The sequence below is a fragment of the Notolabrus celidotus genome, chromosome 24 (assembly GCF_009762535.1).
Source record: "Notolabrus celidotus isolate fNotCel1 chromosome 24, fNotCel1.pri, whole genome shotgun sequence".
Lineage (NCBI taxonomy): Eukaryota > Metazoa > Chordata > Actinopteri > Labriformes > Labridae > Notolabrus > Notolabrus celidotus.
The window spans coordinates 1116350-1142034 of NC_048295.1; the positions used below are offsets into that span (position 1 = coordinate 1116350).

At 45.1% G+C, this 25685-nt stretch overlaps 1 protein-coding gene across 1 annotated transcript in view; it reads right to left on the reverse strand.

The window, feature by feature from the left end:
* zeb2b (zinc finger E-box binding homeobox 2b) overlaps positions 1-25685 on the reverse strand; it is a 381554-nt gene that overhangs the window by 113961 nt on the left and 241908 nt on the right. The gene's annotated exons all lie outside the window — the stretch shown is intronic.

Consider the following 25685-nt stretch of genomic DNA (forward strand, 5'->3'; position numbering starts at 1 on the left):
TCCCACAGGCTGCTGCTTCTTGACTCTATGTCACACTTTTTCAATGCAAATACCTTCGTGCATGCTGCAGCTTCAGCTTCAGACAACATCTCTGACATTTTATGAGTTATTTCACTATTTCTGCACTTTGAAAACTCATTTATTTGTTGCATTGAGAGTTTTTAAAAACAGAAAGATTGCAGTGAGAAAACTTGTGGTGCATACATGCTTCAGGGATGCAGAAGCCGACACGTTGCCAAGATTTTCCAGGCATGCTCGGGAGCCTGTTTTGATAAATATTATCATGACTGACAGCCAGATTTGCTACTTTTTGTTGCTTTCTTTTCCATTTTATTCAAGTTTTTAGTATTTTCTACCCAAGGAAGGAGGAAGGGACTTTATGTTGCTGTGTTTTTGGAGCTATAAATGCAATAAAAACATGTATTCTGCTTTATTAAATTTGCAGAATGTTTTAAAAGTGATATAAAAAGGTGGAAACTGTCTTTTAAATGTTCTATTTTCAGCGCTCTGGCCCAACATCTGCACCAAACATCAGAGAAAGCTTTATTTTGCATGTGGACTTTCTAAATTAGCGGTCCACTGTTTGCTAATATTATGACTTAAAGCTAAGGTGTGACTTTGACAAAGCGTGAGCCTTTACATCCGCCTGTCCTGGATCCTATAGCAGCTCATTTATTCCCTGACACTAATGCTGCATGCACTGTGTCCGTGTTGTGCGTCTCGGCTGTATTTTCCCCCCTTTTCTCCCATAATTCAAAGTGAAATACTTCCAGCCATTTGACACAATTAGGCACTCTCTTCCCACCGCATCGCATCCCACTGGATGGCCCTCATTATCACGAGCCCTCGCCTTTTAGATAACTTATAATGAGGCCGAAAATGTTTCACATTTTGCTTTTTCTGTTACACCGTCGGTTCAAAGAGACCTACTTCAACCTAATTAGGAGTTCCAACCGCCGCAGTCAAATGCTTTTCTTGTTTCTTATGAGGTTAACAGTGGTGAGATGTAGATTTCCACGAGACAGGGTCTGAAGCCATTATGTCCGATGTGTGACAGACATCACTGAAGTCCAAGTCCTACACTCCAGTAATGGTCTACTCCACTCGGAGTCGAGGAGACCGCTCAGATAATGTGAAGCTTTCTACTTTTCATCCCTGAGATCAGCTCATATTAACGTCTGCAGACCTGAGTGCAGTAAACCTGTTCTTCTTCTTCTGTGGTATGAACAGCTGAGCTCTCAGCGTTCCTGTGGAGTCCATCAGGGACCATATATCCGCATTGTGTCTGTTTAATTGTCCTCCCATTCGTACAGAGCACCTGGCCGGAGAGTTTGGATGAGCACTCGGTCCCTCTTGGAGGTTCTTGGATGAAGAGCAGAAAATGTGAAGCATGTGGGAGTTCCCACTTACAAAAACCCTTCTCCTGCAGACATCTGCATATTAAATTTACTGTTAATGCCTTTACCAAGCACCCATAAAACCAGAACCAGTTACAGGTTTAAAGACCATTTATCTCCAGGATCATGAAGAGCTCAAAGGGGATCGCTGCACAAACTCAACTTGTATCCTCACAGCTGCTACTCTGCAACACATTCTTGGAAAAGGTCTTCCAGCAGAGGCCAAAATACTGCATCTCATCCTCCAAGTGGACCAAAGACCGCAGCAGGAAGAGAACTTTAATGCACCTGTGATGTCAGGAGGGACGAGTGCACCATGTGGGCGTACACTTGGGTGCAAAACCGCAGGTTGGACTTAAAGTTAGGCCCCGTGCACCTGTTAGACTTTGGCTGGACGGACAGACCAGGTGTAAGTCTGAGAAGTCAGACTTACTAGGAGACCAAAGACTAGGAGATAGCCCATAACTAAGACTTGTGCATTGCTCCAGAAGCTGATATAAGATACTGGACATGCAGGGCAGGTAGTGTTGATGCACTAGCTGATTAAAGAACGATCAGAACAGCAGAAGTTGTGTCCTGTCTTTAACAAAAACAGAGCCTCCATAATCTGTTTAAAACTCATTCTCACGGCTTAAAGAAGTGAACCGATCAGGCAGCTACAACAAAAAGCTTCCCATCAGAAGCCTGGACTCGTCATCATGAAACAGAGCATGAAAAACCTTTTCCAAACACGTTGTGAGCGGCTCTCAGGACCCTACAGATCAGCCGGCTGTCCGCTCAGATAATTACAGCGACAGACTCGACCCCTCCGACCTCCCCTGACCTCCACGATTCAGCTTTCCACTCCACTAAGTTGTAGGTGTGTTTGCTGGGCGCCAGCTTGTCCCTGTTCATAATATGAGCGCTGAACCTTAGACCTCACCTGACTATAGTATCTGGGACAATAGCCAGCTCCAGTGTGTGTGTCTACGTATGTGTGTGTACGCATGTGTGTGTGTGTGTGTGTGTTTCCTTTCCCATAATCTTGTTCCCCTCACTGAGCCGGGAGCCTATAAAGCTGTCAGTGAACGTGTAGGACACGTCACCTCTGCCGTCTTTCTCACACACACACACACACACACATATGCGGTGTAAAAGCCACTGTTACTCATGCACAAAGGTATGAGCGCACAAGAAAAACAAAAGACGCTCACTTAACAGCCAGAAAACCTCACACACACACACACACACACGCTCTCACACACACAGCCTCTGCTGCACGGTGAAACACACACACACACAGAGTCACACGTCAGATTCACACACTGCAGAGAGGTCCAGATAAACACACAGTATTAACCTCAGCAGATTACTGTGTCTCCCTGTAATACGTTCAATTGGACGGCTGACAGTTTAAAGAGTCGTTCAGTGTATTAAAAATCACGAGTGTTTACACACCGCGGCGATCTGACGTTATGTCACCGAGCAAACACCCGAACAGACGAGCACAAGATGAACCAGGTCTCTCTGTTTTTCAGCGTCTTCACTGCGAGCTCGCTGCAGCTGGAAGTCAAACCTATCTCTGGCTTTAATTGTAAAAACAGATATAGTGTTTGACATGAATTTTAACAGATGTTCCACTCCAGAGTGAATTTATTCCTCTGCAGGGACGAGTCGACGCTCCAGGAGCCTAAAAAAAGAGCAGCTCACGGAGAGAGGGATGAATAATCTGTGTTTGTACCTTTAATTCATTCACTTATTCTTTAATAAAACTGACACTCTACCTGTTAGAGATTTATTTAATTAACCTCCTTCAGTGTCATCTTTTAAATCACATCTGAGGACCTGTTTCTGGAAACCTGCATCTCATCCTCTGCGTCTAATTCCTGCTTCTCTGATGGTTGACTGTTGCATGTTTTAAAAAGCTCTTTTTAACTCTTATTTATATGACTGTCTATTAAAAAGGTGCTGCTGCCTAACAAGCTTTGAAACAAGCGTTAAACTGATGAAGTTTGAAAACTAATAACCCATTTCAAAGTCCATACTGTCCTGGATTATAAACGGGGCAAAGTGGACAACTGCTGCAGGGATCCAGACCCCCAGAGGTCCTGAAAGCCAGATTTACCATCTGCCAAACTGTCATTTGTAAATTGATTAAACTATGCACAACAAAGTTACATCACATGCATGCACGCCAAATGCTGTCTTATCCTTTAGAGGTATGATATGTTCAAATCTACACGACAGAGCTGCAAACACTTCAGGAAAGGACGTCAAACTGGAGAGTGAAACACGTCTCTATGTGTGTGTGTGACGATGCATCTGCAGGAATAACCATGCAAATCCCTGTGTGGCTGTGTGACTTCATGTGTGTGTCGTTCAGGCCCAGTGTGAGTGGGTGTATGTGTGTGTGTGTGTGGAGGGAGGGTTGAGGGTGGGGGGGTTGCAGCTCCTGGTCTGACAGGGGGATTATGGGAAACAGATGACTTACGCTTCTAATTTGCGGCCTTAAATTGCAAACAGAGTTTCAGGAGTCCAGGAGAGTTTTATATGCTGGAAGAGAGGTGTGTGTGTGAGTGTGTGTGTGTGTGCTGAGAGTGGGTGGTTTATGCCACACATACATGCACACACACATATGCACACACACATTTGCACACAGCCAGATGACTTCATGTTGGCTGCAGGTTCATCTGCAGTCAGAGCAGCAGGTTAAGATCGTTTCAGACGAAGATGTCAGGACGGCAGGAGGAGGAATATCAGCAGGAGAGGACACAGGAGAGTTCAAAGGTCAAAGACTTTGTTATAAATATATAAGAGACTAAATAGCACGACATGTTGGATTGGATATATTGTGGAGTCAGTTGTCCACACCGTGCAGCGAGGACAGAAATCCCAGCGTGACAAAACTCCCGTCCTGCAGCACATTCACCGTGAAGGTAAACAGCTGAGCCAGCCGCACATAAACCGGCACCTGTTGGTGATTAACCTTTCCCGGCGAAGGTAGGGAGAGCAACACGTGGCTCCTGTGGCCGCGAGGAATGCAGCCCCGGGACATCGGAGACAGAGCAGAGATTTTTGACCAGTGAGATCTCAGGGAGAGGAAATACCCACGAGACAGCTGGGAGCTTTCACCTGGCACCTGTCGAGCAACCAGAGTCGGCTGCCAGAGAGACGCTCCCGCTGCTGCCGCTGCTGCTGTGAGTCATCGGCATCGTGCGGACCTCCAGAGAGTCCTGGAAGTCTTAGTTTTATTACTATACAGCACCTGCTTAATATAAAAGTCACACAATGGAGCAATCCAGGGCCAAGTGGAGGCAGGAGTCCAGCTACTGTACGGAAATATGTGAATAATCCAGCACACATAACTGGATTAGAGGACTTGATTTACTGTAGAGCGATAAAACAGTCAGAAAGGAGCAGTTTGTTTACTCCTTATTGAATCAAGACAATTGTTTAATCCTTCAGTCGGATTATTGATGTTCTTTCATGAAGGAGAAGTCCCTGTGAGAGGAAAGAGACACCTTCAGACTACAAACTTAGAGGCTACTTTAAGTCAGATAGAGCCGTATTATTATTATTATCATTCCCTTTTTAATATATCTTATCTTAGGTATATCTATTTTATATTTCCTCTATCTTCTTCTACTCTTGTATTATTTCCCTGTATCCGGCTGCTCTCTGGACATGTTAGCAGCCCCTCATCACTCTGACATTACATGTGATAACAGTTCCTTTCCCTCCTCTTCTTCCCACCCTTGCTGCCATCCTCTGGTGGAGTCTATCTGAACGTATGCTTTGGTTCCAGCTTGAGTTATATTAAGAGTGACACTCGGGTCTTCTAGGTGATTTCCAGGATGTAAAGCGGGGATAAAGCCGTGATTCATTGGTGTGAAGAATCCATTTCAAGCTGATAACTACGATAAGCAGGAGAAAGAAGTCTGTGGGGAATTCCACTGATTTCACACATCAAGGTCAGTTTAGTGCTCATGTTTAGTTTCATTCAGCTGATGAATAAATGTAAGACATTCAGGCGGACACAGACAGAGGCGTTCACAGGGGGGTGACCAGGGGAGTCCACGACATGTAGACCCAATTATCTGGACTATGAGTGGTCCGGTGCACAGAGGTCAGTCTGGACACGCCCCTGATGGTGTCATGGTGGCTGATAAAGTTTTATCAGACACTTAAATGTAATCCAAACCTGAGGGATTATGGGTAAAAAGAGCCGGCGGAGGAAAATCAAGCCATCAGAGACTTCTCTGTGAGAACCTCCTCTCCTGCCAACTTCTCAAACCTGCCCAACTTTCACTCACAGCTCGTGGTCGCCTTGTTATCGGGCGGTGAGAACTCAGATTCAATTTTCCACTCCGCTTTGGACCAAAGAAAACAAACAGGAGGTGTGATTGCAGCTTTACTTACGATAAAAGAGGAATAATCAACGCTTTTTCACGGGACATTGCCTTAATCACGTCACTGTTGTGTTGTGTGAATCTAAAAGTGGACGCTTTGGACGGAGCTGCAAACATGGGAAAATTCCTCCTTCTCAGAGATCTCAATCTGAAGCAGAGCGGCGAACACAGCTGAGTTATAGTACAACAGATCTGTCAGGAATAGGTGTTCCTGTGTTTTAATATGCTGTGAGAACGTGATGAAGACAGGATGAAGGAGAAAAGCTCTCTCTCAGAGGGAACTCTGCAGCTTGACAAACATCCAAACACTGAAACAAACCAGGCCTCTTTCCCATGATGCAAACTGCATATCAAATCACAGAATGACAAAAAAGACATTAACGTCCGGGTGAGTAACCGTCACAGTCCAAGTTTTTGTGTCTTATTTACGCCGAGGCCACTCACGGGAAACACAGGCGGTGTATTTCACGCAGCCTGGTACGGTATAAAACCAAACAAAGGTCAACGTCGTCCGTCTCTGGAATGCAACACATTAAGGTGAAAGATCTTTTCAGTCAAACGTGGATGGATTACTCGGGCTGCAAAGGTCCCGACTGTAAATACTTTTCCAGGGAGACGAGGAAGTGGGAACGCTGTGGATGCACGACAGCTGATAGGACGAACGACGGCGGGAAAGGTGGAAGAGTACGGCACAACATATCTTCATGCATTCAACTTCTTTAACTGCAAAGAAAGACTACATTGGTCATGCATCTTGCAAGCTCTTAAAAGGTGAACATCCGAAACAAGGGACTGATTGTGCAAAGACATTTGAACAAATCTGGAAAGGTAGCTCCTAGAAAGCTCAAACTAAAGCAGATCTTTAGTTGACCTGATGATAGGCCCGTCGGTGTTACGTATCATGCACCGAGAGCTTCATGATCCGCTCCTCGTACGAGGGCAGGGTGCACTTATCTAACAGTGTTTCTGCTCCAGTGTCACCACAACAAATTCCTGTGCAACAAAAAGGGCAGCGGTCCACACTGTACTTCAAACTGGGAGAGGAGGATCAGGGAGGGAGCGGGGGCTGGCAGGGAGGGGGGGCGCCTAAAGCCTGGGCTGCTGGCTCGGCATGGCAGTCCATTTAGCAGCCCATGCAAAGTGTTTACAATAAGTCTGTCTGTGGCTTCATTGTCTCGTAAATGAGGACAGCGAATCACCTGGCGAGGGGGAAAAAGGTCCCGAAGTGGAAAGGCTTTTGTTCGGCGGATGGTGAACCTTTCCCCGTCGCCTTCCCAGGGTAGAGAGGTATTTTCTCTTTCTTTTTTGTTGTTAAACCCACAGTCATTAGTCGGTTACAGTGGGGGGAGACGAAGGAGAGGGAGGAGGAGAGGAAAGAAAAAAAACGTGAGGCCCTTTGCGGGACCTGAACCTTTTCAAATGCGAGCGCGCCTTTTGTTTTTGCAACCCTGTCAAGAACGGTCACCTAATTAGACCTGATATCTCTGGCCAAAGAGAACCCGTTTGTTAATGGCTCTTTACGGAATTTTCTTAATGAGTTTAGATGGCCATTGTGTGGCAGGGAGCTCCTCTAAGACAAGAGCATTTTCAGGCAAACACACACACACACACACACCGAACCAACACACAAAAAAATAAGTGAAATGAGGGCGAAGATTGAGCAATGGGAGAAGCGAGCTGACATGACTGTGGGCTAAATAGGCAAGGTGTAGCGAGAGCTGCGAGCGTCACGGATGGAATCAAGGCAGGGTCATTAAGGCGGAACAAAAGCGAGGGAGAGCGTTCGTACCCAGGGGCCCGGCTCCGGTCTGCCATTGTGTCGGGGCCTTGGCGGCATTTGGAGGTTTTGGAGCTGCACACAACACCTTGATCACTTCGAGTCGCTGCAGCGTTTTCTTCTGCAAACTCCAGCGGCTTCTTTTGGGGAAAGAAAGGAAGGGAGGGGGGGGCGCTTTGGTTTTTATTTTCTCTCCTCCTCTTCTCTAACACCCGACCTCACCACCAACCCCCTCGTCCTCCTTCTTTTCTTTTTTTCTGCTTTTGTTCATGTCTCAAGGCTGCAGCTTTCCCTTTCTTCTCGGCTCTATGGAGAGGGAACAAGCTTGTTAGCTGGCATGGATATTTTGACTGGAGATATACTTTGGCCACTTGCCTATGGAAACAGTGTCAAAGCACAACCTGGCTTAATTGTCACATCGGCAGTCCTGGGAGAGGTCTTTGGTGAGGTCCAGGCCTAATAAATATCAAAAGCTCCTCTCATCTCTGCCCGCTCTTTCTCTACACACCCCCCAACACACACCACACACACACACACACACACACACCGTACACACACACCCCTTCTTTCTGCCAGTGAGAGAAAACTTGTAAATTAATCTTAGTGTCAAAACAAGACTTTCTCTTCTTGCCTCAGAATCTCTAGTTATTTTTCTGTTTTTGTCCCAGAAGTTTTCATCAAAGGGTAGCGCTGTCTGAGACCTAGCGTAAGACCATCCGTGCAATTTATAGATTTGATGTTTGTAGAGGCTTGCAGTTCCCTCAGTTGATTTAATGAGAGTCTAAAGCTTCAGCAAAATACACAGCATGCAGCAGAAAGAGAAAAAAATATATATCAACAACAAACAGAGGCTGTTCAGGAGTCCAACATTTACAGCTGCTGGTTAAGTGGGAGACGAATGGCATTCGGGGAACTCCAATTTGGTGTATCTCGAGGTTTTTTTTATTTCCAAACGGGTCGCCGCGACGCTGCATGGGGACACGGCGGCGTGGAGGATCGATTCATGATTATGCAGCGTCACATTTCAGCTAACACGGTGCACATTCAAAGAATTTTCTAAACTCATATCTTGCAAAACATCTGATGTAACTCTCCGTGTTCGCTTTGATGTTACGAGGTTAGATGGAAAGTCTGATTCTGATCTTTGAGATGTGACTGATTTTGTGAAAAGCTGCAAAAATATTTGTTTGGATGTATTTATGAACTGGAAAAGTTTGACAGAAAGTTAAAATGTATTCAGCTATCTTCCAACTTGTCAATAAAGTTGTTTGGACGATCGTAGCGTGTGTATAATTTGGATACGCTCTTGAAGTTTGGGTCGTCTTTGTCTTTGTTTCTGTCGCCATCGGTGGGGATCGCTGCTTTTGCTAACTAGCTTGTTCTTCTGAAGAACCAAACCCACAAACACAAAGTGTATGAGTGTTTATGTGGCGGAACATGGCTGCAGGACAACTGCAGAGAGCTGGAATAATCCGGTAGTTAGTGGACTTTATGCGGCGAAAGTTTCATCAAAATGTTTGAAAGCTGAGAACCAGCTGGGAGTCCTCGTGTTATCTAAGAATCAGAGCTTATTGTCAGAGCTGTATCAAAACAAATCAAGCAAATGGAGAGACTAATGAGACGAGGCGGCTTCTTAAGGCCAGACGAAGGTAACGAAGGAGCGCGGTCTCACAGGAGCTAAAACCACAAGATGGATTTTGCAGATAGAGGAGGATATCGTCTGCATAAAGACGAATTTTATGGACTGTGTTTTCTTGCATGATTATTCCTCAATCAAACCCAAACTTGCTGAAGCTTGGATCCAAACTTCAGGGCTTTAATCAGAAGCTCTTCCCCCTCCCTATCACGCCTTCAAAGATACCCTCTGGTGAGACCTTTGACCCCAAACTGCTCAACTGAAGCAGCTGAAGTCTCTCTACTTTACATGCATTGACACATCTCTGCACCTTTAAGAGGTTTCATGAGTTTTAAAAGCACATTATGTCGACTTTTCCTGCACAAAGAACCCAAACTTTGAAGAAGCTGAAACATTTGCTGCAGACAGACGATAAAACAGCAGACAGGATGTACATTCAGGCAATAAGACTGTGTTATGGTCAGCTATAAAACGCCTTTTCATCATTGTCACTTTAGTGATGAATGATGTCATATGTGTCCGAGATACATGGTGTTTTATTCCCAGTGATTTATAAACCCTCTCCTCCGTATCTGCTCTGAATCGTCTCACTATCACAGACCGGCGAACCCTCAAAGAATTCTGCTTGTGTTTTCCAGGCTTTCCCACCAAAGCAATAATATCCTGGGGGACTTATTGTACCATTCTTTTTTAGTATGAAAACAAAAAAATGTGTAAGATATCAGAACAAAGTTTGCTATTGGCAGTTTTGAATGTTTCCCTCGTAGCGTCATGTGCTTCAAGTGTGCTCTGTTTGCCTTTCTTCCTGTTGCCTGGGAGCAAATTCCTGTGCATCTATGCTACATGGTGCATTAAGTGATTTTGGGTCTGATTATAAATGGACAATTCACACAGTTCTTTTTTTTTTTTGTTGCAAACACACCACTTCAGGGTCCAAGTGTCTTGTTCTGCAGCGACTGATGCACTCAGACAGTCACGGCCGCCTCGTAAAGAACACAAAAATAAAAAAGGGGGGAGTTTAGGCTTTTATCTCTCCCCGTCCATTTTAATAAGCACACTTTGTGACAGCTTAGGTTTCCCCGGCATCTTTAGGTGATACACAACCGAGGCGGAGACTCCCAATTAAAGAGGGGAGGGAGGAATGACGGGCGACATGGAGGAAGGTGATGAGAGATAAAACGTGCGAGGGGAAGGAAAACAAGGCTGGTAAAAGAGGCAGGAAGGTTCAGATCTGCATGTTTTTTTCTTTTATAACCCCACTCTTGTCTGTGCCCTCGCCTTCGTTAACTCGGTTAGGCCTGTTACATTAGCCGCTGGAATGCTTTATGTACTTGTACCAATTCAATTATTTGTTTCTGCGACCGAGACGACGGCAGGAAGCGAGGAGAGAGGCACTCACATAAATTCTAGCTGTTAATTTCCAAGTAATGCAGTGGCCGCCATCATTTAAGACAAGACAATTGATACCACTGTCAGGAAAAAGGAAAGAGACATCTCTGAAGGGTGTTTTTTCCCTTGTTTTTTCTCAGCATCACGGTGACAATCGGTTCACATGAACGTCCCGGAAAGCCTTTGATTAATGTAATACAATAAGAGAAATGGGAGGCTAAAATGCCCGCGCACGTCTCCTCTCTGAATATTCGACTCAACAAATGAAATTCTCTCTGTCTGCCTCCTCCTAGCCCTCCGTCGAGGACCTCTCAATCGTTTTCTTTGTCATCAATCAATAGACATGACAGTGACAAACACTCCGAGGTCCCCGTCCTCCTCTTTTTTTCGACGCTTTATTGCTTTATGGCTCCTCATTGTCAGGCTTGCCGACACATGTATTTCCATGTCATCTTTTGGAGGTGTCAGAAAGATGACAGAGGGAAACGCAGGGGAGGGAGGCGGGGTGAGGGGGGGTCATGAGCGGGAAGCAATGCCAGTTCATTTATGTCAGTCTTTGATGGAGGCGGGGATCATAAATTAATACGTTAACGCACGCTGAGCCGCGGGTCACTCAGCTCTGCAGCATAAAAATTTAGATTAAGTGTACCTATCCTGCTCGTAAAGGCAGCTTTTAAAATTTACTGCCCTGCAGATCTGACTCGATTCATTATTTACCAGGTACGATAAATACACAGGGATCGTCTTGCAGGTGCTGCGGCAGAGCGATGTGAGTGCTTATGACGGCGGCTACAGCAGTTTCAGGCCTGTGCTGTAATGTTTGCATGAAAAATGCACCTTGGGAGCGTCTCATAGAGCATTAAGGTGTGAAAAAAATACAAAACTGCTTTTAGTTTCTCATAAAATATCATCTTGCATGGCCGTACTGAACTATTCTGAGGTCCCGAGGGCAAAATTGAGCCTTAATGGCCCCCCTATGCCCCCTTTACTTCACCTCTCTATGACATGTGCACAAACTATCTCTCTTAAAATACAGTTTGCTATAAATTTGAGAAAATGCAACCACAAGATGACACAGAGATGATCAAGACAGGCACTAAACCTGCAAGAACACTGTGCTTTCTTTTGAACTTGTGCACTGGAGCTTTAAATGCCACTGGACTTCGGGAGAATTTGGAAGAACTACGGAGATGATGCAAACTCTAACACATGCAAAAGTATGAACAATACGATGGAAATGGTCTGAAAAATACATCAACATCAAATGCAACGAGGGAAAATAATTAAAGTCAAAGGAAATCCATGCATAAAGAAAATGCTGCAAGTTTATCTCACAAAAGACGTGCTGCAGGCTGCAGGGGTGCTCGATGCAACTTACAACTCAGACTTCAGCATATAAAGCCTGCAATATATCCCTAATAAGTCACAGTTTGGACTCATTCTTGATTTAGTATCTTAACAATGACAGTTTTGTTCTTAGAGAATGAATGGTTGAGTTACTGGAGGCAAAATAGTCTAAAATCAGGGCTGTGTTCATGCTCATGTAAAATGTTCTTGGTTAAAACGGTGAGAAATAAAGAAATAAGGGTGAAAGAACACAAAGTGATGTCAGGTTGGTCTTTGTTTCCTCTCTACTGGAGGTTTTCGATGCTTCCTTTGACATATTCTCCACAAATCCATCAGATCAGAGATAAGACAACAACAAGGCTGTGTGGCTTTTATAAGACAGCCAACAGCAGCTTATGTAAAGCTACACATTCAAAGACGCCAATTTTACCTTGAAATGTCACACAGCCGAGTCTTCAGACAACAATCATTCACCCACCGCCGCTGCACATCTCTGAAAAACAAAGAGCGGTCTTTGTCCTGCACCTTAACTCGTCACACGGACTACAAAGAAGCCGAGCCGACGCCGAGCCGGAACCTGAGGGCAACGAGCATAAATATCCTGACATCAGGGCACATTTTCTGCCTCCAACTTGATCTTGTGACAATGATATGAAACACATTTGGATGTAAAAGCACCATATCACACATTCAGCATTCACAAGTCTCTTTCATCTCCTCCATGGTCAATGTAGTACCTCCAGGCTATGTATAGTATGGCACCACAAATTAGAGTGCCGGCTCTCCGGATTCAAAAGAGCCGTTCTTGTCTCCAGTCCATGATTGGACTGTCTTTGATCAAAGCGATAATGAATAAAAGTGCTGAAATCAAGTGGTGTTTGCCTTTAACCCTACAAATGATGAGTTTATCTCTAACAGGCTGTCTCTCTGCTTTAAGGGGATCAGAGGATCAGGTTGGAGACAGGAACAAAGGTGGGAGGAGGTAGAGACACGGACGGAAAGAACGTGGAATATCTGGAAGTGTCGGCTCGTTAGAGACGGGTACTAAACATGCCTCAGTCTGAGTCAAACCTCACATGAATCAGAGCTTTTAAAGAGTCAGCAACTGATAATCAGAGATCAGGATTTATAAAGACACAACGTTTGCAGATCTGACTGATAGCATCACTGAGTTTCAGGTAACAGCATGCAATAAGAGATAAAACTCAAGGTATCATCTGCATCCTGCAAATGTTAGAGAATTTAAATGCATGGACCCACATTTCAATAAACACTGTCCTGATATAACTTTATTAAACACAGCGTCTGCTCTTTCTCACGCCGCCGTAACTCCTCATCCCCTGATCTTCAGGTGTCATCAGTCCTGAGACAAACACTCCACACCTGAGCGCCCTCAGACCAGGTTTTTTGGTCAATGATTCCACATCACCTGTTAGCGGCAGGGTCAAAGTCTGGACTTGGTTACCTCTGTGAGGCCAGGTGGAACTCACCTGTCCATGAAACGTTTACAGGTCGGAGGAGATGATGTCCCTTTCACGCAGACTAGAGTTAATCATTTTGAGGAATACCTCAGGTGTGTCTGTTAAAGTGTACCTTGTTTTGGAGAGGTTCAAGGTGCAGCTAGTTCATCAGCTGCACCACCTCAAGAGAGACGGAGGGTATCAAGTTTATCAGCGTCAAAGAAGTCTGTTCTTCGGGACGTACTGGGTGCAGGAGCATGAACCTAAATATAAGTATTGTTGATGCATCTCTTCAGTTATTTATCTATGATAGGTGCAGAAACACTGCTTCAATTTTACTTTATGACTCCTCTAAAGTCGGTGCAGCATTCAGGATATGCAAACCGTAGAGATAAGACAGAGTGATGCATGCAGGAGTTAAAATCTGCAAAGGAAAGCAACAACAAATCTCAAATGAACGTGATCAGAACTTTGCTAAAATGCGTGTTAAGTTTGCTCTTAAAATGTAATTAATTAAGGTTAATATCTGCAAATGGAGGAGGCAAAAATGCTCTGTTTGCAAATGCTTGTAAGTGAATCTAAAAGCTGCTGTAAGGCATCAAACACTAAAAGTTTCAAAGCATTCAGGCTGCAAATAATCTTAAAACTCTGAGCGATGTAAGCGTCACGGTTCAGTTTGGATCCAGAGGAGTTCTGCAGATGTTCTTCGTCTTCCTCACGTTGTATTTCTGACGTCTCTGCAGCTGAGATGTTGCTGTTTGGTGATATTTAGAGAAACCGTTTGTGCACAGGTTGAAAATGAAACCAAATAGCCGACATTGATCCTGCTGTTCCCGTATTATTCCCGTGTATACTGTGTATGTTTTCTGCTTGGGGATTAAAGGAATTAGAATTCACTCCAAAACAAAAACAGAAATCATATTTTGCTGCATTTGCACAACATCAATTAAATGAAAAAAGACATCGTGATACACTCCTTCACCATCCTCGACACCTTTGCTTAATCCACTTACAATATTTGAGCTGCTTCGCAAACAAATTGATATCATCAATTGTGATGTTGGCAAATACCGCAGCCAATCTGCTCATGAATGTTTATCTCCTCTAACACTCACCCACCTGCTAAGAGGTGCCACGCTTTAATGAAATTGTTTGGACTACCGGCGCCCGTTGCTTAGGAACTGCGTGTCTCCTGTTTTTTTTTTTTGGCCTGCAGATTCCTGTCATCAAATAATGATTAGAGACGAGCACACCTCAAGGTGCTCGAGCCAGTGAAGGGTGCATTCAGAGCGAGATTGGCAAACAGCTCCGGGGCGAGATGAGACACTAAAAAAAAAAGAAGCAGCCTTTGTGAGCGGAGCCTTCGCTGGCATCCATTCCAGTTGTGGCCCTTTGAAAAGCAACACCGATGGCTCCACATCTTAACGCGATTGGAGACGCGGCGGTGTTTGCGTTTTGAAGGTGGGATGACCAGGAATCCGGCGAGCTGTGGAATTACACGCCTGGGGTTTTCTGCCCGCTCCGCTCGTCAGGAAAGGTGTCGGAGTAAAAACCTGGTTCCACAACAACAACAACAACAACACCTCTTCTCTTCCCAGCGATTAACGTTTGTCAGACTCAACTTTTTGATGTCTGATTTCTCCTCCTTTCATATTTCATCCTCACTCAGACGAAGGTGACATGAAAAGAGTCTAAGATCAGGTGTTCCATGAATATGTTTACACGTGGACGCCTTTCTCTGGGAGATTATGCTGCAAGAGGCTTTTTAAAGAGAGACATGCAGAAGGTCGATGTTTGACTTGATTTGTGCTACTTCACGCTGAACACACAGACTCCAGCTTCAAACATACTCATACATTTCACTCAGGGAGAATGCCCCGATCAACAGGGACCTGCTGCAGACTGCTCTGAAAACACCTGGAGGAAGCTGCACCAGGTAAGACCTTTATATGAGTGTGCACCTGCAGAGAAGAGCAAAGAAACTAAGAGGTGCACGCAATCCAGACAGATTTCAAACTTGCAGCATGCACCGAACTGTGACCTAAAATATTCTGAGCTGAGGTGAAGAAATCTGTGTTTTGAAGCAGGAGTCTGGCCTTGTAGGAACATGCAAACATGCCGTGTGTAGTTCACTGAAATCAGGATTTCTGAGCACTCAAGTCTGCAGGTTTGGATGTTCTGCAGCTCAACTTTTCCACCCCCCATCTGTAGATCCAATTTGGCATTACGTCAGAAACAAGCTCATCTGCTCTCCTCAGTGCCCCCTGCCCCCCCTCCTGCTCTCTCTCACCCCCGCTCTGTGACTGTAGGTGAGCATCTGGACAATGGCATACGGTTACTACAGTCTCTCCACAGGCCCTCTGCGTGCTATTCAATCAGGTTGAGGCGGGAGGGCCTGTGGATTGTATAGATCCAGCGGGCTGATCCATAGGGGAGCTCAGCCTGTTCCACCTCGCTCCCTTAAAACCGCCTCCTTTAAAGGTACTCCTATTGGCCCATTCGCCACATGTTTAGATCAATTGTATCCCCGTTAATGGGAAATAATTGAAGTTTTCTCGAACCTGCTGCTGCTGCTCGGCGGCGTACAAAGAGACGACCTGTGAAGGATGTTTTTAATTCCAAGCCGCGCGCTAACAGGGGCCTGAATTGACGTCTCTGTTCTCTGACGAGTAAAGACACTGCTGTTTCTTCTCTAGGAGGCATCCTCGTGATAATTACTAATGCTGCGGAACAGAGAAAGCTTTCTATAGAAGCCCTCTATAGAAAGGAGGAGAAAAAACGTGGCGGTGAAATGCAGACACATCAAGAGTCACGGCGAAATGGCTCCCCTTCCACGCATTAATGGCCGTATCAATTGAATAGCATCTAAAGTGCTTTGAAAGGAGGTCTACATACAGTCAGCACATCTTGTGATCTCCATCTCTAATGTAAACTCGGTGAGTAGAAGAAGGGGGGCGGAGATGTTAACTGTGAAAAATAAATGTCATCATTGGCCTCTCCCTCAAGATGCTTTCCTCCGATAAAAATTTCCATGCTCAGAGTCGGCAACTCGAATCAATCGGCGCAATTAGAGCCCGCGGGCCATTACACTGTGCACACATCTCGCCATTCGTTACACTGAATGCTCTCATTGTGCACGGCGAGGAGGCGTTTGTGAGAGGACTCAATAGAGAGAGTGGAAGAGGAGTCTTAAGAGACTGTCTTTGTGATGGAGGTAAATATAGCTCAAGGTAAATGAACACGTTAAGTAAGGAGAAGAGTCTCAACCTGAGGGTGGAGGTCCTCTGTGCAGGTCAGAGCACGGGATTGGATGGGCATTATGCTGCAGAAGAATGCAGAGTGCTTCCTCCACGTGACCCTTGAGTGCATGCATCTGGATCATGTTGTTATGTATGATAACCTGCTGACTTATTTTACTCAAATTTGAACCCTGAAGATGAAAATGACGTGCAGGAAATCTCCCACGTGTGATCTGTGTCTTCAGGAACAGAGAAAAGAAAGCTGGAAGGAGATCTACATCCTTAACTCTACTGTACCTTCTGCATCCTAAAGCTAAACAACCCTCTCTCTGTATAAGCTGCTACCTGCCTCTTCTCTGCAGAGGTTGTGACATGTAAATTTGTCTCTCGCTCGTTGGAGAGCAATCAAACCCCCGTCCCAACCTGCCAGGGCTTCAATCTTTAAAGCACCCCTCTGAGCGTCTCCCTCACAGGCCTCCTTGGCACGCTCCATCGTCTGCAGACTCGAGACGGCCTCACCTAAATCAGCGCGCGTCCCGTCCCCGCTTAGCGTTAATTGCGAGCTTTGTGCATGAGCCAGAGCTTCCTGCCGTGGATCCGCAGCGGCGTCTTCGTTTTTTAATTTTATTTAATTTTTACTCAATCGGGGAGGTCAATTAGAAGAGCAGGAGTTCTGATTAGCAGCGATGGTCTGGCAGCTCATCTGAACGGGCGGGTTGATGTAAGCGGCACCATGTTGAGATTGCCCAGTGTTACCTCATCCGCCGCGCACCAGGCCTGCCTTCAGATCTGAACTAGGTACGGAGGAAGAGGAGCACGGAGGATGCACGGGGGGGACCTCTGGGAATGATGAAACAGACCTCTCACGTAGTGGAGGGGCGAGCTCGTCTGCTGAGTGTGAACCAGGCAGTCAAAACGTTTCTCCTCTTTCTGGCCCTCAGACTTAAAGCGGTGAAAAGATGCTGCTGTGCAGAGTTTACTCTTTAACCCTTTACGCTCTGCAGCAGGAACAAGTCAGAGCATGCTGTGGTGTTCCTGCTTTATGGGATGCTTCCTCATAATAAGCTGTTTGAAAGTGTTTTTATTGAGGCAGAGGATCGGAAAGAAGTAAATCTGTTACTGTTATTGTTCTGGAGACTTGCATGATGTATGTGGACTCCTTTGAAATGTGAATTTAGACTCTCCTTTGAGATTACAAATAGCTAACTTTAACCTCTAACTATCAAATTAAGGATTTATTTATTATAAAATATGTTTTTAAAAAGGCCTAAATGTAAAGTAACGCTTCTATCTTTCTTGATATATGTGGATGTCTGTATATATCAGCAGGTATCAGTGTCACCTCTCTCAAGTGTGTGTGTGTTTGCATCTCCTGCAGGAACACACAAGGTTTTATTATTAATTTGCATCAATTATGTCGTTTGAGTAATTATAGCAGCAGGTGAGTGAGAGAGAAATCCCAGCATGCATCAGACAGGATGAGGATGCATCAGGAAGTGACAAGCTAGCATGAAAATGTTGCTTCTTATACGACAAGAGCTGCAGAGAAATAAAGAGAAAGAGATTTGTTTTAATCTGTGAGTTATGATTTAAAAATAAACTTCTGGATGTTGTTCTCTCCGTCACCCTCTAAAGTCTGGGTGCACATGTACGTGAGCCGTGTGTGGCACAGGTGAGGCCTCGCCGTCAGGCAGGTGATGGGTCACACAGCCCGGCTCCGTCAAAGGCTAATAATTAATGATCAAATGTTGGCGGCGGCGGTGGCGGCGCTGCCGGGCTCCACTGATGCCATTAATTCAGCTCAGTGGAGCTCGGGCCTTTTTTTGCTCGGGACCTGCTGCAGCTGTCACCGTGCTCGCTTAATTATCCCTCACCCCCTCCCATCTCCCCCCTCGCCTCACCCCTCCAGCCCGCGGCCACAGTGAGACTGCTGCCCCTCCTCCCCCCCTCTCTCTCCCCCCTCTCTCCATCCTGAGACGCTGCGGGCAGGAGACAAAGAGGTTAAAGTGGGTGAGTGAGTTTGGTCTTCCTCTCAGTCTCCACGGTCACTATTACTCACTTTTCCTCCGATATGATACACTCGCATCACGTTCATTGACCATATATGGTCAACCACGGCTCGGTGTCAGCATCACATACTTTATTAAGTGATAACATGTCGATACTGACAAAGAGGGGATTAGATGAGTTTGTGTTTAGTTACACTACAACAACAGACGTCTCAGTGCACACACATCATCGAACCAACTCATCTCAGACCACTCAGGAAACTTTCAGACATCATGAAACAAAGACCCAAACTACACCAGACATCACACCTTGATCCAATCTGTCCTAAAGGAGACTCCTTCCCATGAGGACCCTGCAGCAAAGACCCCGAGGTCACGGCTACATGGAGCGTTCTGTAATATGCAGCTAATCTGAAACTGCAGCTTAGCTCTTCTTATAAAATCTTGCAGGACGTGCAGGAACGTCTTCTTAAAAATGTCTTAATGGGCTCTTATCTTGTGAAAATATGCTTGTTTGGGTTTGAGTTGAACTTCCTGTCCGTTACTCCTTCTTGTCAGACTTCTCTGTGCAGCTGCAGTGTGTGTGTGAGTGTGCAGAGATCTGATTTACAGTGTTTCTAGATGAATGTCAGGATGCTGCACACAGAGGGAATCATCCTGGATCAGATCCAGTACAAGAGACTGATGCTGGTTCAAAGTGAATAAGACGGTGTGTGTGCATGTGTGTGTGTGAAGCAGCTCACCTGCCCTTTGGATAGCACACACCTCCATGTAATATTTACCGGTGTCAGATATCTCAACCTGTCTGCTCTGAGAGGGAAGTTAAGTTTACCTGCTTGTCTCAGCACAGGAGACGCTGGAGGAGCACGCTCTCACGCTAACCAATAACCTTTAATATTTCATCCGGCCCCGGTGATATGTTTAGAGACCTCTCTGCACTTCAGAGTCGTTGGAGGCAGACGGATAGAGAGAGGAGGAGGAGGAGGAGAAGGAGGAGAGTATAAATCCACTCTCACTTTACTGAAGGATTATTTCCGTACCTGTTCAAACATGCTCCGGTGAATTATTTATCCCGCTGAGCCCCTGCACCGCAAGTAGAAAACATCTCACCCATGCTTTTACCTCCATGCCGTGAAAATGTACCTCAGGACGCACGGCGGGGAGAAAAAAAAGGGGACACATCAGAGCGGAGAGTTCTGCCTCGGGGAAGGGGAAACAAGGTTGCTCGCGGCAAAACAAATGCAGCGCTCGCGGGTTAACCTGAGTTCTGAGTCCAGGGCTGTGATTGTCTCTGAATTATAGATGGAGACTCAAAGTGGATCACTAGAAGGTACACGTGTTGCACTTCAGAGAGACGAGGCGGAGAGAGGGGAGAGTTTCAGGTGAGTTTAAAAGATCAAGACGAGGCATTTCTCACGCCTGAAACAGAATCTGTCGTCATGCATCTTTCACTGAGGTGGACCTAAAGTGAAGTCACATCAGCTCTGCAGACTTCTGAGGTGAAAAGAAGCATCACAAATGAAGATGAAGACTATGTAGGATGCCTGGAAGTGCAACAGACTAGCTGAATGTGCAACTTCATCAATCTGACCTCTGACCTCTGACTGCTGCAGAGTGCACCATCATGATGTGACACCTGTCTTAAAGAAGGAGCAGGTAAAGAGAGAGAGATATTCTGTGTGTATTTTCTACCTATCACGATGAGCTGCAGGCGTCTCTCTCTCTTCGCAGACCACTGGAAGCCGTCTAATTATAAAAATGAGAAGTGATTCTTTAATGACGATGGTGTAGGCCTCTTCAATTTAGTACAATCACACGAGAGAGAGTCTCGAGATGAAAGATGATCAAAGCAGCCGTGTGCGAGAGCTCAAAAAAATTTAGATTATCAAATAGCCCCGATCTTCACTTATCAAGAGCATTGTATGATAATTAAATCCTGTTTTTCACTTCTTCCCTCCAAATGAAGATAACTGAGCGAGTGATTGTTAACCTAAATGAAACGTTTCCCCTCCTGTCGCCACCGAAGGGATTCTGATCTCTGATGAAGTTTGAGATTTTCTTTTGAAGGAGGGAGAAAGCGTCTTCAATAATCAACACAAGACTGAACGTTTAGCTTTGAGCTTATTTTCAAACCTTTGATTGCACTTTGTATCACACCAGAGGATCCGTAGGTTACAAAAGGTTGGATTCAATCCGTGTTGGATCTTCTGTTAGTGAGTTTAAACACAGAAAAATACAGCTTCTGATTTGACGAATAAATCCATGTTTATAAAATTGAAGGAGAAAACCGTCCGGTATTTTTGGAATGATTCACATTGTGATCAACGTCTGCTCCTCTCATGTTTAATATCTTATAAATGCACTAATGCAGAAGCTTTAGCAGGTAAATATAAATACTTTTGATGTTGCATGTCTTGTTAAAAAGACGTGGACAGAGTTGTGATATTATATGCAGTGTATCTGTGATTCCCTCTGAAAGCTGCTCCTTATATTTGTTGCCAGAGGATGGAGAAAGACTCAATCGAGTCAGAGAAGGAATAACATTACATTATGATGAGCTTTTCTTTGTAATGATGGAAAAAGTCCCCAGAATTACACACAAACGCTGATAGAGATCAGTGCAATCAAAGCTCTCTGCACCGTGGCATGCAAGATGGAAGAAAATGTCCTCGTCTTCGTCTGCACAAAAGCAATAAGGAGGTTTCTTCTTCTTCTTCTTCTTCTTCTTCTTCTTCTTCCCCTCGCTCCCTCCGTGCACCGGGGGCGGCTTTCTGCATCAGAAGAATTCCTGGCAAATTAATGCACTACCTCTTGGGCTAATTAAATTAGAGGGGATCAAAACTACAGAGCGGCTTTTGTGGTGGACACAATGTTGTGCTTCATGCGCTCTTTGCTCTGGGGGGAATTTCTGCCATTTAGCCTCCTCTCTGCCTGCAGCTCCGTGCTGGACTCGCTCTAACACAGTCAAGTTTCTCTAATTTGCTTGAATGAGAAAGAATTATTAACTGATAATAAGAAACCGAGGGAGAGAGTGAGAGAGCGTCACACGGCTGCAGGCAGGGATGAGTGGGAAAGGGTGAACTCCTCGGCACCTGAAGCTCATGCCGTTTTTTTATTATTAATTCCTCCCTAAAACGAGGCATTCAGGAGTAAAATTGCTGTGCAAATGACAAGAACGATTATGGTTGTAATTCCTCTTCTTTGGGAAATGTGTGCAGCTTTGTTGCGGCTCTAACTGGATCAGGCTGCTAACAAGCTACCGCTAACCACGTAGCATTAAGCACGACCTCTGCAATGCATGATGGTTCATACAAAGGTTATTCTTCTGCACGGAGGACAAAGACACGGCGGGTGTTATTCAGCTGCAGAGACGCCAGGTATACGACACAAGAGGAGGAGGAAACCTGCTACGCACAGACACGATATTAACACCATCAATAAAGTAAATGAAGACAGGAGGTCACGTTTCTCTGATTCTCAGGCATTATTGTGGTGATTAAGGTACAAAAGCAGATGCAGTCTCCGTCATTCCTACAATGTAAGACACAAAAATAAGCATTTTTCTCCTCAGTATTAAATATAAAGGATCATGTTGGTTGCCCCTAAAAAATATATTTATTTGCACGCTTTGATGTGTGCATTTTTTTGTAATTCAGTGTCTGACACAACTTAAAGCTGCATCTTATAGTCACACTGCTCACGCAAAGACCACAGACTGTACACAACATGCATGTCGTCTAGTTTCTGCAGTGGCACGTTGAAGCCGGAGCATGATGGGTGCCATGTTGGAAATGCTGACTCTGACTAACTTACAATCTGTCTAGAAACGGGAAAAGAAGTGGAGCTACAACTCATCCACCTGTCTGCAACTCAACTGCATGCCTGATCATGCAACTTTATGCATACTCTCAGCCTTAATATCTTCAAAACAGATGAGTTATTAAAAAAATCCCTGCATGTTCAGCATGCATGAACAAAGAAATAAGCTACATCATTTATTTCTGTAGAAGCGAGCTCCTTATCCCAGGCGAGACTTTTTGTGTCTGCCACAAGTGGACACTCAAAGAACTTCAGCTTTTTGCACTTCTGCATCAGCTTCAATTTTAAAACTGGGAGTTGATGCTTGGTAAAGACTCAACTAGTCTAGCAGTGCATTAGTACCAATGCACTGCATGCACTAATGCTCAGGTGCACAGTTCTGCACATCACGTTGCACTTCCTATTTGAAGGGCCTTCACTTCTTAAGTTATTCTGTAATTTCTGCAGCTATTTATAGATCTTTCAGGGGGCATCATCTCAGTTTCATTGTTCTGAAGTCCTTGCACATCAATAAAATAACAATGAAGCTTTAGTATCTTTGTGTTCTTCTTCAAGGAGAAGATCTGTGCACGCCGCTTGAGTTTGGACTCTCAGCACCTGGTAACCTGAAAGAAGTCTTTAATAAAGCTTTATGAATAATCTATAGAGCTTAACTAAAAAGGTTTGTAACTATTAATAAAGCAAAGAGTCACAGAATACACACTCTTCATGAAATATGCATCACTTTAAGGCCAAACAGCATCATGTTAATGCTGCAGCCGGCTGAGGTGGAGCTAATTTAACTGCTGGCCACAATAAATCACACTGTGTTTGCTCAGAATGATTCAACTTAAGAGTTCTAAAAACTGTAAATTAAAGTGAACTCAAGAAACTTTCTCAAACTGCAAACACTCGAAGAAGAAGAAGAGTTTTACTTTCTGCAGAAAGAGCTTCTTTAATATGAAACAAGGGATGAAAGCAGTGACGGCGGCTGAAGCTGAATTAAAAACAATATTAATTTCCTTTTACTCAACTTTCTGCCTTCACTTGTGTCCACACGGCTGCTGTTGGCAGCAGTTTTTCCCCTCATGCAATCCGCTCCTTGAGATAGTCACACATTCAACCAATTTACAGCAGAATTAATCAATTGAAAGAAGTCGCCTGTACGTCGCTGTGAGGCAAAATGTCTGAGAGGGAGAAGAAAAAAAACCTGATTTGGATCAGCAACAGAAGTCTTGAGTGTGTTTTGCATGCCTTCAGGAAATCTCTCAGAAGTCGACGGAAGTAAAACCCTCCCTCGCCGCCCACCTTCCTCAGCGAGCACATCTGAGCATCGAGCCGGCAGATTAAGAATTCATTCAGCCGTCAGAGCTCACCTTGACATAAAGGTGGGGTTCCCCTCCCTAACAGCTGATAAAAGGAGAGTGTTTGTTCAGCTCTGCCTCCCTGTTAACAAAGTGACGGCTGCAATCCTCTGCAACACCAGAGGAAGGTTAATCATTCAGGTTGATGCTCGTTTACATCGCAGGAGGCGGGGAGGGGGGTTAATACAATGACACCACCTGAAATCAGCAGCAGCGGTATGTGCGTGCGTGCTCCTCCATGTTTATTTCATGAATACATCTGCATGCTTTGATTTCTCCTGGATGGAAACATGTTTACCAGCCTTTTCCCCACGGTAAACAAAACCACCACACACACAGTATTTGTGTTTTCTCTGCAGAAAAGCTCACCTTCACCGGAATCATCATCTCCATTTCTCCTGACAAACACTACATTAGTGATATGATTTCCATTTACAAGGTTTACACCTGCTTTACTCTGAGACACACACACACACACGCAGATAAAAGCCCTCCCTGCAGCAGCAGCAGCAGACAGAGATGCTGCTGCTGCAGAGGTTCACAGACGTGCTGAAGCATCCTTCAGCTGGAGGGCACTTACGGCCATCAGACTCATGACCTTCCAGCCAGGATGGACTCTGTAATCACCGAGCAGCTCGCTGGGAGCTTAAAGGACTTAGTTAACAACACCAGGATCACATCAGTGAGCTAATATTAGTGTTAGTGATATCAGGAGGGAAAGGGTGTGCCATCCTCTATGCACGGTCTTCATTTCTGCACCTTTTAATGCTACTTTTTAAAGATCAGATGTGTGTCTAACATGAGTCTGGTCCTGCTGGAGGTTTCTGCCTGTTAAAGGAAGTTTGTCCTTGCCACTGTAACTTGCTAAATGCTGCAAAGTGCTCTGCTCATGGTGGATTAAGATGAGATCAGACTGAGTCCTGTCTGGAAGATGGGACTGGATCTTATTCTGTCTTGATGTTGGGTCTTTGACCTGTACGGTCTAGACCTGCTCACCCACAGAGAGATCACTTATCAAACATGTACACATGGTGCCACAGGGTGCACCATATCCAACGCACTGAAAGTTCCTTACAGGAGCTTTAAAGTTCAGGGTTCTTCAGTCCCTCCATCCACCAGCTGAGCTCACAAGAATGACTGAAACACAGAGTCACATGAATAAAAGGACCCTCCTCTCCCGTCTGAAGTCCAGCATGCTGCGTGAGTCAGAGCGAGGAAATGTCAGATATTTGGCTAAATTTAGAGAGGAAAATGTGACAGAGGAAGGACGTTATGAGCTGTGTGCTGCAGTTTGAGGGGCTGGTGTTCTCATGCAGGGTTAGACCCACAGATATTAGTGTGTGTGTGTTTTCTTATTGAAGCAGAAAAGTTGAGGTGTTGGGGAGGAAGAAATAAACTGCAAGAGAAGATTTGTAGTAATAAAACTGGAGCATTTCAGCATGAGTCCACGACACAGCAGTCAGTATTAACACGGCAAACTGGGTTTTACAAGCAAGCAGCTGTCTAAATTGTAACTTGCTCCCTAATCCAGAGAGAATTAGGGCCCTTCCTGTGTACAAGGCCCTCCCCCGGTCAGGGCCCCTGTCCTGTTTAGATTTGTGAGCTTGATAAACCTCGATGGCCAACAGGTCTGTTATGAGTGGGAAACAGCAAAGCAAGGGAGGAGGAGGGGGCGCGCATTTTCTCATAGCCAAAGTCAACCAGGGGATAATACCTCGACCCTAATGGGGCTCAGCGCGGGCATTATCTGGCCTCAAATGTTTTTCCCCCCACTTCCTCTTTGTCCGTGTTGAAGTTGAGTTTATCCAGACCCCACCTCGACTCTCTCCCTCTCTCCCTCTCTCCCTCTCTCTGCACGCCGACCTGTTTGGTTTGGTTTCA